We start from the raw sequence: 15,286 nt of genomic DNA on the forward strand, positions 1-15,286 counted from the left end.
GTGCAGGCAGCGGCAGCAGACACGTGCAGGCAGCTCCTCTCTCCTCCGGCTCCGGAACACAAAAGGAGGAGGAGAGGAGCGCCTGCCTCTTTTGAATCTGCCGCCGGACCGCCCACTGACCAATCAGAAAGCGATCCTGAGTGGTGATGTCACCATCACCACTCAGGATCGCTGGATGGTGATTGGTGGAGTGAAATCACACCACCATCACCATCCTGTTCCGGGTTATCGGGTCTTCAGAGACCCGAATAACCCGGAAACGCAGAAAACCGCAGGTCTGAATTGACCTGCGGTTTTCTGCGATCGCCGACATGGGGGGGTCACAGGACCCCCCGGCGCATTTGCCCCAGGTGCCTGCTCAATAATTTGAGCAGGCACCGGGTTCCGATCACCGCCCGCCGAGAGGCGGTGATCGGAACCATTCATGACGTACCGGTACGTCATGTGTCCTTAAGTACCAGGACATCATGACGTACCGGTACGTCATGTGTCCTTAAGAGGTTAAGGAGAGCCTGCGGAGGTCTTCTAACAGATTGGCGCCTACGTTTGCTGTCCCACCCGTGCCTCCCTCTCCTCCCACGCCTCCTGGGGATGACTTGTCTGGGGGTGAACCCATGCAGCTGGGGTTTGCTCGCCTGTCCGAGGGGGAGAGGGTACTCCGGAGACGCGAGGGCCGATGCATGTACTGTGGTCTCGCTGGGCATTTTCGGTTGGCATGCCCGAACTGTCCGGGAAACGCTCGCACCTGAGATCCTGTCGGGGGCAGATCTTGGGTGGAGTCTCCTCGTCCCCGGTTTCCCGTGTTGACAAACCACTGATTACTGTTGTCCTCTCCTGGGTCGGGGGCTCGGTGACGACCCAGGCGTTGGTGGACTCTGGTGCTGGTGGTTTGTTCATTGATAGTGTGTTCGCTGCCGCCAATTCCATTCCTCTGCAGCCTCGAGGTTCCCCACTGGCTCTTGAGGCGATAGACGGCAGACCCCTTCTGCCGCCACACGTGACTCAGGAGACCCTTCCAGTGGGGATGGCCATTGGTGCTGTTCACAGAGAGTCGGTCTGTCTCCAGGTTATTTCGTCTCCACACTACTCGGTGGTCTTGGGGTACCCCTGGCTCCAGAAGCATAATCCGACTTTCGATTGGAGATCGGCCGAGATCCTCTCGTGGTCACCGCAGTGTGGGGCTAGCTGCATCCCGAGGCCATACGGTCATTCTCATGATTGTGGATCGGTTTTCCAAAATGTGCCACTGTGTTCCTCTCAAGAAGTTACCCTCTGCACAAGAGTTGGCCTCGATTTTTGCCAGGGAGGTCTTCCGGTTGCACGGTTTGCCCAAGGAGATTGTGTCGGATCGGGGGAGTCAGTTTGTGTCCAGGTTCTGGCGCGCCTTTTGCTCCCAGTTGGGGATTCATCTCTCTTTCTCCTCGGCCTACCACCCTCAGTCCAATGGGGCCGCAGAACGATCCAATCAGGCCTTGGAGCAATTCCTTTGTTGCTATGTCTCCGATCACCAAGACAATTGGGTTGACCTCCTGCCTTGGGCTGAGTTTGCCAGGAACACGGCGGTGAACTCTTCCTCTGGGACGTCTCCCTTCATGGCCAATTATGGGTTCCAACCTGCCGTGTTACCGGAGGTATTCTCTCCCCCGGATATTCCGGCTGTGGAGGATCACCTACGTGCTTCTTGGGTACAGATCCAGAGGTCCCTTGAGGTCTCTGCGCAGCGCCAGAGACTCCAGGCTGATTGCAGACGAGCGCCCGCTCCTTCCTACCAGGTCGGAGACCGCGTATGGTTGTCCACCCGCAACCTCAACCTTCGAGTGCCCACTCCCAAGCTGGCGCCTCGCTTTGTTGGTCCCTTCCGAGTGCTTCGCAGGGTAAACCCGGTAGCCTATGCCCTTGCGCTTCCTCCTGGCATGCGGATCTCCAACGTGTTTCATGTCTCCCTGTTGAAGCCACTGGTGTGTAATCGTTTCACTTCCTCGGTTCCTCGGCCTCGTCCGGTCCAAGTGGGCAATCGTGAGGAGTATGAGGTGAGCAATATCCTGGACTCCCGCCTGGTCCGCGGCCGGGTGCAGTTTTTGGTCCATTGGCGTGGTTATGGTCCAGAGGAGCGTTCCTGGGTTCCCTCCGCAGATGTCCATGCTCCTGCCTTGCTCCGAGCCTTCCACGCACGCTTCCCTCAGAAACCGTTCTTTACTCCGCGGAGGAGGGGCCCTTGAGGGGGAGGTACTGTCATGGTCTTACCTTCTGCTGTTCTCCTTCGTTTGACATGTGCTAGCGGCCATCTTGGTTTCTGGGTTTCTTGTAGCCTCCCACCCTGCGGCTTCTCCTTCCCACTGGGAGGAGCTGGATGCCTAGCTCGTATATATAGGAGGTCTGAGGCTTCAGTTCCTTGCTTGGTCCCCCTGTGATCGCATGCTTCTAAGACTGCTGCTGCTTCTGGTTCCTGATCCTGGCTTCGTCTGACTACCCTGCTGGTTCCTGATCCTGGCTTCGTCTGACTACCCTTCTGGTTCCTGATCCTGGCTTCGTCTGACTACCCTTCTGGTTCCTGATCTCTGGCTTCGCAAGACCCTGCTTCGGTTTAGCCATCCGTTTGGACTTTTGCCTTACAGCTTGATTTTCAATAAAGCCTTCTTATTTCCACTTATCTCTTGTTGTACGTCTGGTTCATGGTTCCATGACAGTTTAGTGGCCTATTTCAGTACAAAAAGAAAAATATATACGCATTTTACTAATGCAGTTATTTTTGGTGAAAGCGTTTAGTGGCCTATTTCAGTACAAAAAGAAAAATATATTCTCAGTTTACTTCTCCAGTTATATGTGCTGAAAGTGTCTAGTGGCCTATTTCAGTACAGAAAGAAAAATATATATGCTCTTCACTGTTGCAGTTATTTGTGGTGAAAGCTTTTAGCGGTCTATTTCAGTTCAAAAACAAAAATATATTCATTGCTTTTAGGGGTGTTTTTAATTTGCTTTTAATTTATTTAGTTCAGATAAAAGTATGTCAGACAGAGAAGTGCCAGGCCATGCACAGAGAATTGGCAGAGGCCTAAATGTTCCTGGCAGAAGCAGAGGTTGCAGCAGAGTAAGGGGGCATGGCAGCAGGAGTCGCAGTGAGAAGCCTGAGCTCCCGGTGTCATCTAGCAGTCGTGTCTTGACCAGCAACCCAGCAGTTCTTGATTGGTTAACTCGATCATCCACTTAATCTCAAGTGACATCAGACACCCCCAGCCAACAGTCGGTGGGTTCGTCAGACACAACCCTTAGTTGGCATGGTCCGGGAGCAGGCCCTGCGCCCTCACTTGTCCTCAACCTGCCTCTGTTTTTTGCTGTTCCCTTAGCCACAGAAGTATTGTATGCTGTGGGCTCAGCTTCACTATACAGCGAGGGTGAGGTACTAGAAGACAGTCAGCAGCTACTGCCCAGCCAAGACCTGGAGGAGACATCAGCCGCTTCCTCCGCTAGGCGGGCAAGCAGTGCTGAGGAGAGTGGCGTGGGAGGTGGTGTTGCAAGCGGTCAGGTCCTGACCCAGAGACCAGTTGAGAAGGACATCATATTCACAGAATAAAGTACCGCACACCGCTGTCGCTGGTGCTAGCAAAAGACTTGTTAGTCGTAATCTGTAGTAAAAAAATTTGCTGCACACAGCTAGTTCAATTTGCCTGTGATCCAGTGCACCTGCCCGCCATCACTGCCAGATCGTATACCGCTGAAGAAGGCTGAAATAGGCCGAAATAGGCCGAAACGTACGGTACTTATGCAATGTGACTCCGAGATATATGGGCATCCACTGGATCATGTATGGAACATGAAATAATTGTGAATAATAAATTTCACTAATCAATGGCAAATTGAACTAGCTGTGTGCAGTAATTATTATTTTTTCTACTAGAGAAGGACATCAGTGACTTGCAAACACTACTCAATGATGATGAAGCCGATCACACTTGGGAGAAGGGGCTTCATCATCAAGAGAAGAGGGTGGCAGCTTGCCCATGAGGCAGCGGCTGAGCTAGCAAGGTGGTAAGCATGGCTGGGAGTTAGCAGTGTGGCAGCAGTGGGAGGTCGGGAGCCAAACGTGCCCGGTGTAGACCACCTGCTTTGCAGCAGCCTACCTGCCTGGGAAGTAGTGGTTCAGATGTTGACGGAGGCAGCGGTGGTAGAAGTCAGTCAGAGCGGACTGTTGGGGGAAAAAAAATCACTTACTCGGCGGTGTGGCTTTTTTTTGTTAAGCCGCCGGAGGAGGTTAACATGGCCATATGTAAAATATGTGAGCTGAAGGTGAATCGTGGTCAGGGTGCCAATGTTGGCACCATGGCCCTGCATCAACATATGCAGTGTCACCATAAAGTGGCCTGAGAGAACCGTGGCTTAAATGTGGTGGTCCAGCCTACCGCAGCAACCACTGCATCACCCAGTGGCACGCACAGTCAAGGCTCCACCACCTCAGCTGAAGGAAGCTGTCTGTCATTCCCATCTTCTGCCGCTCCAGATGCTCCTGCTCCTCCTCCTACTCCTCATCAGTCATTCTGTCAGCAATCGATCACCAAAGCGAATGCCAAGAGACAGCAGTATGCGTGCACTCATCCAACGGCACAGAAGCTAAATGTGCTCCTGGCAAAGTTGCTGATGCTGCACTCCCTCCCTTTCCAAGTGGTGGACTCTGCACCTTCAGAGAACTGATGGCTTGTTGCCACGGCTGTAAGTGAGCAACACACAGTAAATAGCAACTGACCGGACCCTAACTAGGGAGGATAAAGGGTGACCCCTGTCAGACCCTAAAAGCTCTCCCTAAGCTGCTATGCACATGTCCGGATCCATATGGTGGATCGAGACATGCCTGCGTACCTCAGGCTGATGACCACTGAAACCCCTACAATAGTGTAAGGGGCACGGCCACCGGTGCCCTGCTCAGTATATGGACGGAACCGGGGTCGCCTCGGATCCAGTCAGCAAAGAAACAGAAACACACAATGTCTGAACACTTATCTGACAGAGCTGCGGCTGCAGTGAAAACAGATCCAAAGTCAGCAGACAATATCCGAAGTACTTGCTTCAGCAGAACACAGATCCAGCGTAAAGATATCACACAGGTGAAGCTACTCAAGCGAGAGATACAGCTCAAATGAAAAGTATAATCCGCACCTCTACAAAGGAGGAGGGGTGATTTAAAGGCAGCGAAATCAAACACAGGAGAGACAGCTGGAAGGAAGGAAACCGAAAGTAAAGACCTCATCACAGGGGCAGAGAAACAGGGCAGAGGGAACTCCTCCAAGCTCTAGTAGTGACATCATCACAGGGGTGGAGAAACAGAGCTGTGAGAACGTCTCAAAGCTCTGGTAGTGACAGTACCCCCCCTCTACGGGTGTACTCCGGACACCCAGCACCCACCTTCTCAGGATGAGCCCTATGAAATGCCCTTATGAGGCGAGTGGCTTTATTGTCTGACACCGGAACCCACATCCTCTCCTCAGGACCATAACCCTTCCAATGAACGAGGTACTGAAGAGAACCGCGGACAATGCGAGAGTCCACAATTCTGGAAACCTCAAACTCCAGATTGCCATCAACCAAAATCGGAGGAGGAGGCAAAGAGGAGGGTACCGTGGGCTGGACATATGGTTTTAAAAGAGCCCTGTGAAATACATTCCAAACCCGTGGAAGATCAAGACGGAAGGCAACAGGATTGATGACTGACAAGATTTTATCAGGCCCGATAAACTTGGGACCCAATTTCCAGGAGGGAACCTTCAGTTTAATATTTCTTGTAGACAACCACACCAGATCACCCACATTCAGGTCCAGACCAGGCACACGTCTCTTATCAGCCACACGCTTATATTTCTCACTCATCTTTCTAAGATTACTCTGAATCTTTTGCCAAATGGTAGACAAAGACGAGGAAAATCTCTCCTCCTCAGGCAAACCAGAGGGAGCCCCTCCCGAGAATGTCCCAAACTGCGGATGGAACCCATATGCACCAAAGAATGGTGACTTATCAGAAGATTCCTGATGACGGTTGTTCAGAGCAAACTCAGCAAAGAGGGAGAAATGAACACCAATCCTCCTGGTTCTCTGCCACAAAACAGCGCAAATATGTCTCCAGATTCTGGTTGATGCGTTCAGTCTGACCATTCGACTGCGGGTGAAAAGCAGAAGAGAAGGACAGCCGAACCCCCAGGCGAGAACAGAAGGCCTTCCAGAATCTGGACACAAACTGCGTGCCTCTATCGGAAACAATATCCGAGGGAATGCCATGCAATTTAACAATATAGTCGACAAAAGCTTGTGCCAACGTTTTAGCACTGGGTAAACCAGGGAAGGGTACAAAATGAGCCATCTTGCTATAACGGTCCACCACCACCAGGATCACCGACTTCCCTGAGGAACGAGGAAGATCCGTGATAAAGTCCATGGAGAGGTGTGTCCAAGGACGGGAAGGTATGGGTAACGGGAGAAGGGGACCTGAAGGCCGTGAACGAGGGACCTTAGTGTGATCCGCCCCCTTTTTTGTCATGTCAGTGAGGGGTTTGACAACAGAGGAATAATTCAAAATGAACTTTCTGTAATAGTTTGCAAAACCCAGAAAGCGCATCAATGCCTTCTGATTCTCAGGAAGCTCCCACTCCAGCACAGACGGACCTTCTCCAGATCCATGCGAAAACCAGAAGCAGAGAGGAGAAAACCCAGAAATTGAATCTCCGATACCATAAAAACACATTTCTCCAGCTTGGCGTACAATTTATTCTCCTGCAGAATCCGCAGAACCTGAAAAAGATGATCCCGATGGGTCTGAACATCAGGGGGAAAAATCAAAATATCATCAAGATACACCAATACAAATTTCCCCATTAAATGGTAGAAAATACTGTTAACAAAATGCTGAAAGACGGCCGGAGCATTCATCAGGCCGAAAGGCATAACGAGATTCTCAAAATGCCCGTTAGGGGTATTAAAGGCCATTTTCCATTCATCCCCCACTCTGACCCTGACCAGGTTGTACGCGCCTCTCGAATCCAATTTGGAAAAAACCTTGGCCCCAACAATTTGGTTGAAGAGGTCCAGGATCAGAGAAAGGGGATAGGGATCGCGAATCGTGATACGGTTCAGCTCCCTAAAATCTAGGCAAGGTCTCAGAGAGCCATCTTTCTTTTTAACAAAAAAAAAAAACAGCGGCAACAGGTGATTTTGAGGAACGAATATGCCCCTTATCGAGACTCTCAGAGATATAAGTTTGCATTGCGATTCTTTCCGATTGTGAGAGGTTGTAGAGGCGTGCTTTTGGCAGCTTGGCGCCGGGAATGAGGTTAATGGGACAGTCAAACTCCCGGTTAGGAGGTAGCTCCTGAACACCGCTCTCGGAAAACACGTCCGAGAAATCAGAGAGAAATGATGGCACCGTTTTAGTAGACACCTCTGCAAAAATCGCTGTGAGACAATTCTCTCTACAAAACTCACTCCACTCATTTATTTGCCTTCCTTGCCAATCAATGGTGGGGTTATGTCTAGTGAGCCAGGGTAACCCCAAAACTAGAGGAGAAGGCAATCCGTTAAGGACAAAACAAGATATATCCTCCACATGAGTGTCACCTACCGCTAATCGGATATTGTGAACAATGCCCTTCAGGGATCTCTGTGAGAGTGGAGCAGAGGCAATAGCAAAAACAGGTATATCCTTTTCTAATGTGCAAACCTGAAAACCATGCATGGCTACAAATTGAGTATCAATAAGATTGACGGCCGCTCCACTATCGACAAAAATTTCACAAGAAATGACTTTGCTCCCTAGCGCAACCCTGGCAGAAAGGAGAAAACGGGAACTGCAGGTCAGAGGAAAAGCATCAATTCCTATATTAACTTTGCCCAAAGTAGCAGATGAAGCAGAGCTTGATGATTTACCTTTTGAGGTTTTTCTCTTATTATAACTCTTAGTACAGTTCAAGAATTTCCTAGACGGACAAACATTTGCCAAATGACCTATGCCCCCACAACAAAAACACACCATTCTCTGAGGACTAAATCCTCTTTTATCAGGGGCAAGTCGACCTAGCTGCATGGGCTCCTCCACAGAGGGAACCGAGAGAGGATGAGGCCCCTGCACACTGAATGAGTCTGCACCACTGCTCCTAGACTGAAAATGACTGGACAGAGAGGTCTCGTTTCTTTCTCTTAGACGCCTGTCAAGGCGTACCTCCAATGACATGGCAGACTCTAAGGACATTGGTCTCTCATGGAAAGCAAACGCATCTTTCAATCTCTCTGAGAGACCATGAGAGAACTGACTCCGGAGTGCAGCATCATTCCAACCTGAATCAGCTGCCCATCTCCGAAATTCAGAACAATAAAGCTCCGCAGACAGTTTGTTCTGGCATAAAAAACGTAAGTTAGATTCGGCCAGAGAAACACGATCCGGGTCATCATATATCTGCCCCAGGGCCACAAAAAATCTTTCAACGGATCGAAGGGAGGGATCCCCCGATGGCAACGAAAAAGCCCAAGTCTGAGCATTACCCCTGAGCAGGGAGATGACAATCCTCACCCTCTGTTCCTCATTACCAGAGGAATGGGGACACAAGCAAAAATGGAGTTTGCATGCCTCTCTGAAACAAACAAAATTCTCACTGCCCCCGGAGAACGTTTCCGGAAGTGAGACCTTTGGCTCGCAACAGACTCCATGGGCCGGAGCAAAGCCCAATGCTTGAAGCTGAGTCATAGATTGACGGAGATCCGCTACCTCCAAAGAAAGACCCTGCATGCGGTCAACCAGGTCAGAAAGCGGATCCATGTCAAAAAAGGACGGTTTGGCGGATTATAATGTCACAGCTGTAAGTGAGCAACACACAGTAAATAGCAACTGACCGGACCCAAACTAGGGAGGATAAAGGGTGACCCCTGTCAGACCCTGAAAGCTCTCCCTAAGCTGCTATGCACATGTCCGGATCCATATGGTGGATCGAGACATGCCCGCGTACCTCAGGCTGATGACCACTGAAACCCCTACAATAGTGGAAGGGGCACGGCCACTGGTGCCCTGCTCAGTATATGGACGGAACCGGGGTCACCACGAAACAGAAACACACAATGTCTGAACACTTATCTGACGGAGCTGCGGCTGCAGTGAAAACAGATCCAAAGTCAGCAGACAATATCCGAAGTACTTGTTTCAGCAGAACACAGATCCAGTGAAAAGATATCACACAGGTGAAGCTACTCAAGCGAGAGATACAGCTCAAATGAAAAGGAGGAGGGGTGATTTAACGGCAGCGAAATCAAACACAGGAGAGACAGCTGGGAGGAAGGAAACCGAAAGTAAAGACCTCATCACAGGGGCGGAGAAACAGGGCAGAGGGAACTCCTCCAAGCTCTAGTAGTGACATCATCACAGGGGTGGACAAAGAGAGCTGTGAGAACGTCTCAAAGCTCTGGTAGTGACACTTGTGCTGAGCCAAGGTGGAGAGTCCCAAGCCATCATCTCTTTGCAAAAAGCCAGTACCAGCCCTGCACAAATATGAGGTCTTTGAGCCTGTCGGTGTCTGCCAAAGTGCACGGCAGCACCAACACGTGTAGCTGTTACTACTGTCAGGGACAGTACATGTTATTTACGGCCCACTGGGAGAATGTGGTTCCTGCACAGCCACACCAGGAACTTGGCCAGGTCACGCCACTTCTGCCTCCACACTGTCACGCAGTTGGTCTTGAGACAATGTCTGCCTCCTCATCCTCCACCATGTCCTCAGCCTACACTGCAGGGAAAAGTTACAATGCCCCTCCAGCATACCACATATGCAGGGCATGGCGGTGTCACTCTGTTCTGCACATTGCTTCCCTGGGTGAACTGAGTCACACAGGGGAGGAACTGCTCCATGTCCTTCGTCAAGAAATCAAATCCTGGCTTTCTCCCCGACAACTCAAAATCGGAACCATGGTGACCAACAACGGGAAGAACATTGTGTCTGTGCTTGGCACATGTGATCAATCTGGTTGTCAAGCGGTTCCTCAAGTCTTCCACCCATCTGCAAGACTTCCTAAAAATGGCCAGGAAACTTTGCATGTATTTCAGCCACTCGCGCACTGCAAAGCATACCCTCCTTGAGCTGCAGCGGCAGAACAGCATCCCCCAACATAGACTGATATGCAACGTTTCCAGCCATTGGAATTCCACCCTCTATATGTTGGACCGACAATACAAACAGAGAAATTTCATCAACAATTTCTTGGTAATCCAAGTGGATAGGAGTACTCCACTGTGTAACTTCGATGTCAGCCAGTGGCAGCTCATGCGTGATACGTGCCCTTTGCTCAGGCCCTTTGAGGATGCCACGTTAATTGTCAGTCGCCAGGACTACAGGATGAACAACGTCATTTCACTGCTTCATGTCTTGGAACAGATGGTGGTAAAAATGGCTGGTCAGGGGACAGGAGATGTGGTGCCTAGATCTCATGGCCACATGAGCCGTGTGGGGGCTAAACTGGAAGAGGAGGAGGAGGAGGACATTGGAACACAGGCAATGTGTAGAGAAATGGGTGGTTTTTCTACTCAACGGACAGGAGAGGAGGAGCAGGAGTAGCCAGAGGAGCTACAGGGCGATGAGGAATAAGAGACAAAGGACTCAGACACACAGTTGCAGTATTCAGTCGAGATGGAGGCAGGGAGTCCCTCTGAGTCACTTGCACACATGGCCCGATGCATGCTCACTTGCTTGAGTAGTGACAGCCAAATTGTCACCATTCGGCAGAGGGATCATTTCTGGCTCTCCACCTTGTTGGACTCTTGCTACCGGTCCAAAATTGGGGCCTTTTTTATACCCACTGAGAGGGAGGAAGAAACTGAACTACTACAGAGACATCCTATGTAGTCGGAGACATCCACTGTAGTCAGTTGTCTGCTGCCTATCTGCCCCATCGTCCATCCACTGCCATGGCTGCTTAGGAAGGGTGTGGTGGCAGGAACAGTAGCAGCTCCTGAGTAGCTTTCTTCACCTGCATAGTGAATAAAATACTCACCAGCAGCAGCAGGTAGACCTGGAGCAGGACCTGAACCAGCAGGTGGAGGCATACTTGGACAGCACCCTGCCAACCCACATTGAAGATCTCCTGGACTACTTGGCAGCCAAACTGGATTTGTGGCAGCAAACTGCAGAGTTTGCCCTGGAAAAGCTGTCCTGCCCCAACAGTAGTGTGGCATCAGAGCAGGTGTTTAGTGTGGCGAGGGCCATAGTTATCCCAAGGAGAACTCGCCTGTCCACCCAAAATTAGGAGAGACTGACCTTTGTCAAGATCATTTAGGCATGGATCAGCCAGGATCTGATTAGATCATAAATGCCGCCTCGCCAAAACCTTGAAAAAAAGAGACCAGTTTCTTCCAGCTACCTGTCTCAGCTACTACTCTGATGTTGTCACCTGCCTGATGCCACACATCTGATGCCAAGTGCTCCTTCTTTCACCCAACTTCATCAGCGAGAACTGGTATTGCCACCCACCGCCCCACTCTGTCACTGAGTCACTTTGTGGTCTCTTGATGCCGCTGATGCCATCTCCACACTATGTCACCTTGCCACTCTGTGGTATCCTAATGCTGCCATATCCACACTATGTCACTTTGCCACTCTGTGGTATCCTGATGCTGCTGCCATTTTCACACTATGTCACCTTGCCACTCTGTGGTATCCTCCTGATGCTGCTGCTGTCGCTACCTCCAGAATCAGTCATTGTGCCACTCTGTGACCTCCTCCTGATGCTGCTGCTGCCGCTATCTCCACGCTCTGTCATTGGGCCACTCTGTGGTCTACCCATGCTGCTGCCATCTCCAGAATCATTTATTGTTTCACTCGGTGGCTGCCTCATACTGCCGCCACCTCCAGACTCTGTCATTGTGCCACTAAGTGGCCTTCTCCTGATTCTGCCAACTCCATAATCTTTAATTGTGCCACTCGATGGCCTTCTCGTGATGCTGCTGCTGCTGCCACCTCCAGACTCTGTCATTGTGCCTCTCGGCCTTCTCCAGATGCTGCCAACTCCAGACTCTGTCATTGTGCCACACGGTGGCCTCCTCATACTGCTGCCAACTTCAGACTCTGTCATTGTGCCACACGGTGGCCTCCTCATACTGCTGCCAACTTCAGACTCTGTCATTGTGCCACTCGGTGGCCTCCTCATACTGCTGCCACCACCAGACTCTGTCATTAGGCCACTCTGTGGTCCCCTCATGCTGCTTCCACCTCACTACTATGTCATAGGTTCACTCTGTGGAATTCTCATGCTGTTCCCACCCTCCCCACTTCATGACTGGTCCACTATTTTGGCTTTCGGCCTGGTTGAGAACATCACTTATTTGACCCTTCTTCTGAACTGTCAGAAGGAAGGAAAAATGAGACGCACAACGGATCCTGTCTGTGTAGCAGCTGTAAGGCCTGTATGGCCCCATCAGAATTGGCTTATGATTTGACAGCGAAAAGCAGGAGTAGGTGCAAAACACAGAAGACATGCAAATATTACAATCATGTGTCATCTCTGTTTTAGATCAACTCCTTTTTTATGGCATTAGCAATACTGATGGATTATTGAGCAAATGCTGACTGAGTGAAGAAGGTGTGTGCTCCACAGACCGGATCCGTTTTTTGTGGGTTATTGTTCTGACAGATCAGAGGAAGGGTGAAATAATCAGTGACATCAACACAAACTTACTGCTGACACCCTCTCCACTCTGTCAGGGGGTCTCTACTTGTATAAGCGTTTAATAGAACAGGTTCTTTAGACATCTATGTGGAATCAGCTGACGACAGTGTAAAAAGAGTGTGCTTCTTCATGGTGCTAACATCGACATGTAAGGCCGAGTTCATACTTGAGGTTTTTTTTATCAGTTTTGGCCCCGTGACTGCCCAAATAAGTGAAGTATACAGTGATTCTAAGAGCGACGCCTCTCATCTGCATGTCATAAGGACTCACAGTATTATTTCATTACCACAGCAGACTCCCTATGCATGCTACTGCAAGGCACAGTGTTCTACACCACTATAAAGGCTCTCTTCAGCCAGGAAATAGCTGTTTTTTTACATAATTTGCCGTGAACAAATTCGTATCGAACCAAATTTTTCCCAAAAAATGTGACGAACCGGCGTAACTCATTTTAGAAAATTTTTGGAGGGACAGTCCCTCTTTTTGACCCGAGTCCCTCTGTCCCTCTTTGATCATAAAATGTCCCTCTTTTTGACCTGGGGAATAATACATAAATGTGCATTAATACATTTACTACCTAGCTCTTTACTAAAGTGCCTGTATGGTTTCTACCTGTATATTAGACCACAACTTCATTATTTGGTGCCATTTCAACCCTAAAAAATGTATAATCTGATGATTTATCTGCTAATATTTAAATGGATATTGAAATGCAAGAAGAAAATTGTCTCTGGGGCTCCACATCCTCTAAAAAAAATAAAGGAACCTAGACTGACCTAACTGATACCCAGCTTCTGCAGATGTGACAGGGGTCAGTAATTATACTTTGGGCGCAGTTAAAGGTATGGCCTAGTATAAAAAAAAATGCTGTGATGCGCGCCGCACATATTGGCCCTCTTTGCGATTTTCAAAAGTCGGGAGGTATGGTAATGCACATTTATGCATTAAATCCCCACGTCAAAAAGAGGGACATTTAAGGGTACTTTCACGCTTGCATTTTTCTTTTCCGGCACTGAGTTCCGTCAAAAGGGCTCAATGCCGGGAAAGAACTGATCCAGCATATCCCCATGCATTCTGAATGGAGAGTAATCCGTTCAGGATGCATCAAGATGTCTTTAGTTCAGTCATTTTGACTGATCAGGCAAAAAAGAAAACCGTAGCAAGCGTCCTGATGACTACCACTCCAAGCATCCACTATGTACTTACGCCACATGCAGTCCCTATGTACTTTTGCATAGGGACTGCAGGTGGTGCAAGTACATAGTGGATGCTAGGGGTTGTAGTCCTACAACATGAATAACTCTCAATTTCTTTTTCTCATGTAGGCCAAAAAATATCCCCAGAAAATTTATTTTTAGAGACAAAACCAAAGAATTGCCCTGCCCGCAAGCCTGCTAGAGTGCAGGACTTTCCTGGATTTACCTCAAAACAGGCCAGCCAAACCGGCAATTTATTTAGAAAAATTTCCAAAATAATGTCCAGTAAGTATTATTTGTGTGGGTTTGTTGTATTATTAATAGTTCAAATCTAATTTTTTGTTTTTGTTTTCCACAGGCACATCGTCATCAACTAAGGCAGGGAGCTCTCCTCCAAGACGACGCCGTCGACATGATTCGGTATGCCAATTTTTGAAGCATTCCCCATTATAATATTATGACCGGATTGTAAAATATAGAATTTTTTTATTTCACATTCATCGTCTGTGGAGGAGAGGCTTCCCGGCCAAGAGACCACAGGAGAGGAGGAAGTTGGTGGTGGTGGACAGCAAGCAGTATTTTTTTATTTTAATTTTTATCTCTCAATTATGATTTGTATGTTTGTTAATTTTTCTTATTTTTACTTCTAGGTCCTCGAGCCACAGCCAGAGGAAGTCGGAGAGCATGCGGCGGTCGTGGTTGTGTGAGTATTTTCACAAAGATTGTTTTTAATTGGAAATCTGTCAAACATGACGTTTAAGTTTTTATTTTATTTTTTCTATTTTTAGGGTTCCAGAAGCTCCACCAGAACGGATGAGGAGGATGTCGGCGCTTTTCTTATCAACAACAAACTCCTCATTCAGATGGTGGAGGACCGACCACCATTGTGGGACCACATCAACCGCCGTTTCGCAGACCATCATGCGACCCGGCTCCTCTGGCTCAAGATCTGTGAGGCGATAGTGCCAAATTGGGACGACCTCAATAAAAGTCAACGGGATGAGTGCCGTAAGTATACAGTATTAATTTGTATACTGTTTACGTCTGCTTTTTAGTAAAAATTGGTTTTGTGTCTGGTTGAAGTTGGTCACTGCTACCTATAGTGAACATCAATTTTTTTTTATTGTTGTTGTCGCAGGTTCAAATAGTAAACCATTTTTGATGTCCGAAAAAATAAATGAATTTTAACTTCACGCAACATTACATACATGTACGTGGGGGAATGTGGTGCCTCACCGCATCCCCACGTGCATGTACGTGATCGGCTTTCACTGTCAGCGCAGGGACTTAAGAGCTGAAGGTTCAGTGAATCCGGCGTGCTGAGGTTGCTAGGCAACCAGAGAAGCCGGAAGTAACTGTATTGTAGCCCTGACCCGCCCACGATCGCTGTGATTGGTCCAATACTGCAGAGG

This window comes from Bufo gargarizans, chromosome 4 (assembly GCF_014858855.1).
Source record: "Bufo gargarizans isolate SCDJY-AF-19 chromosome 4, ASM1485885v1, whole genome shotgun sequence".
Lineage (NCBI taxonomy): Eukaryota > Metazoa > Chordata > Amphibia > Anura > Bufonidae > Bufo > Bufo gargarizans.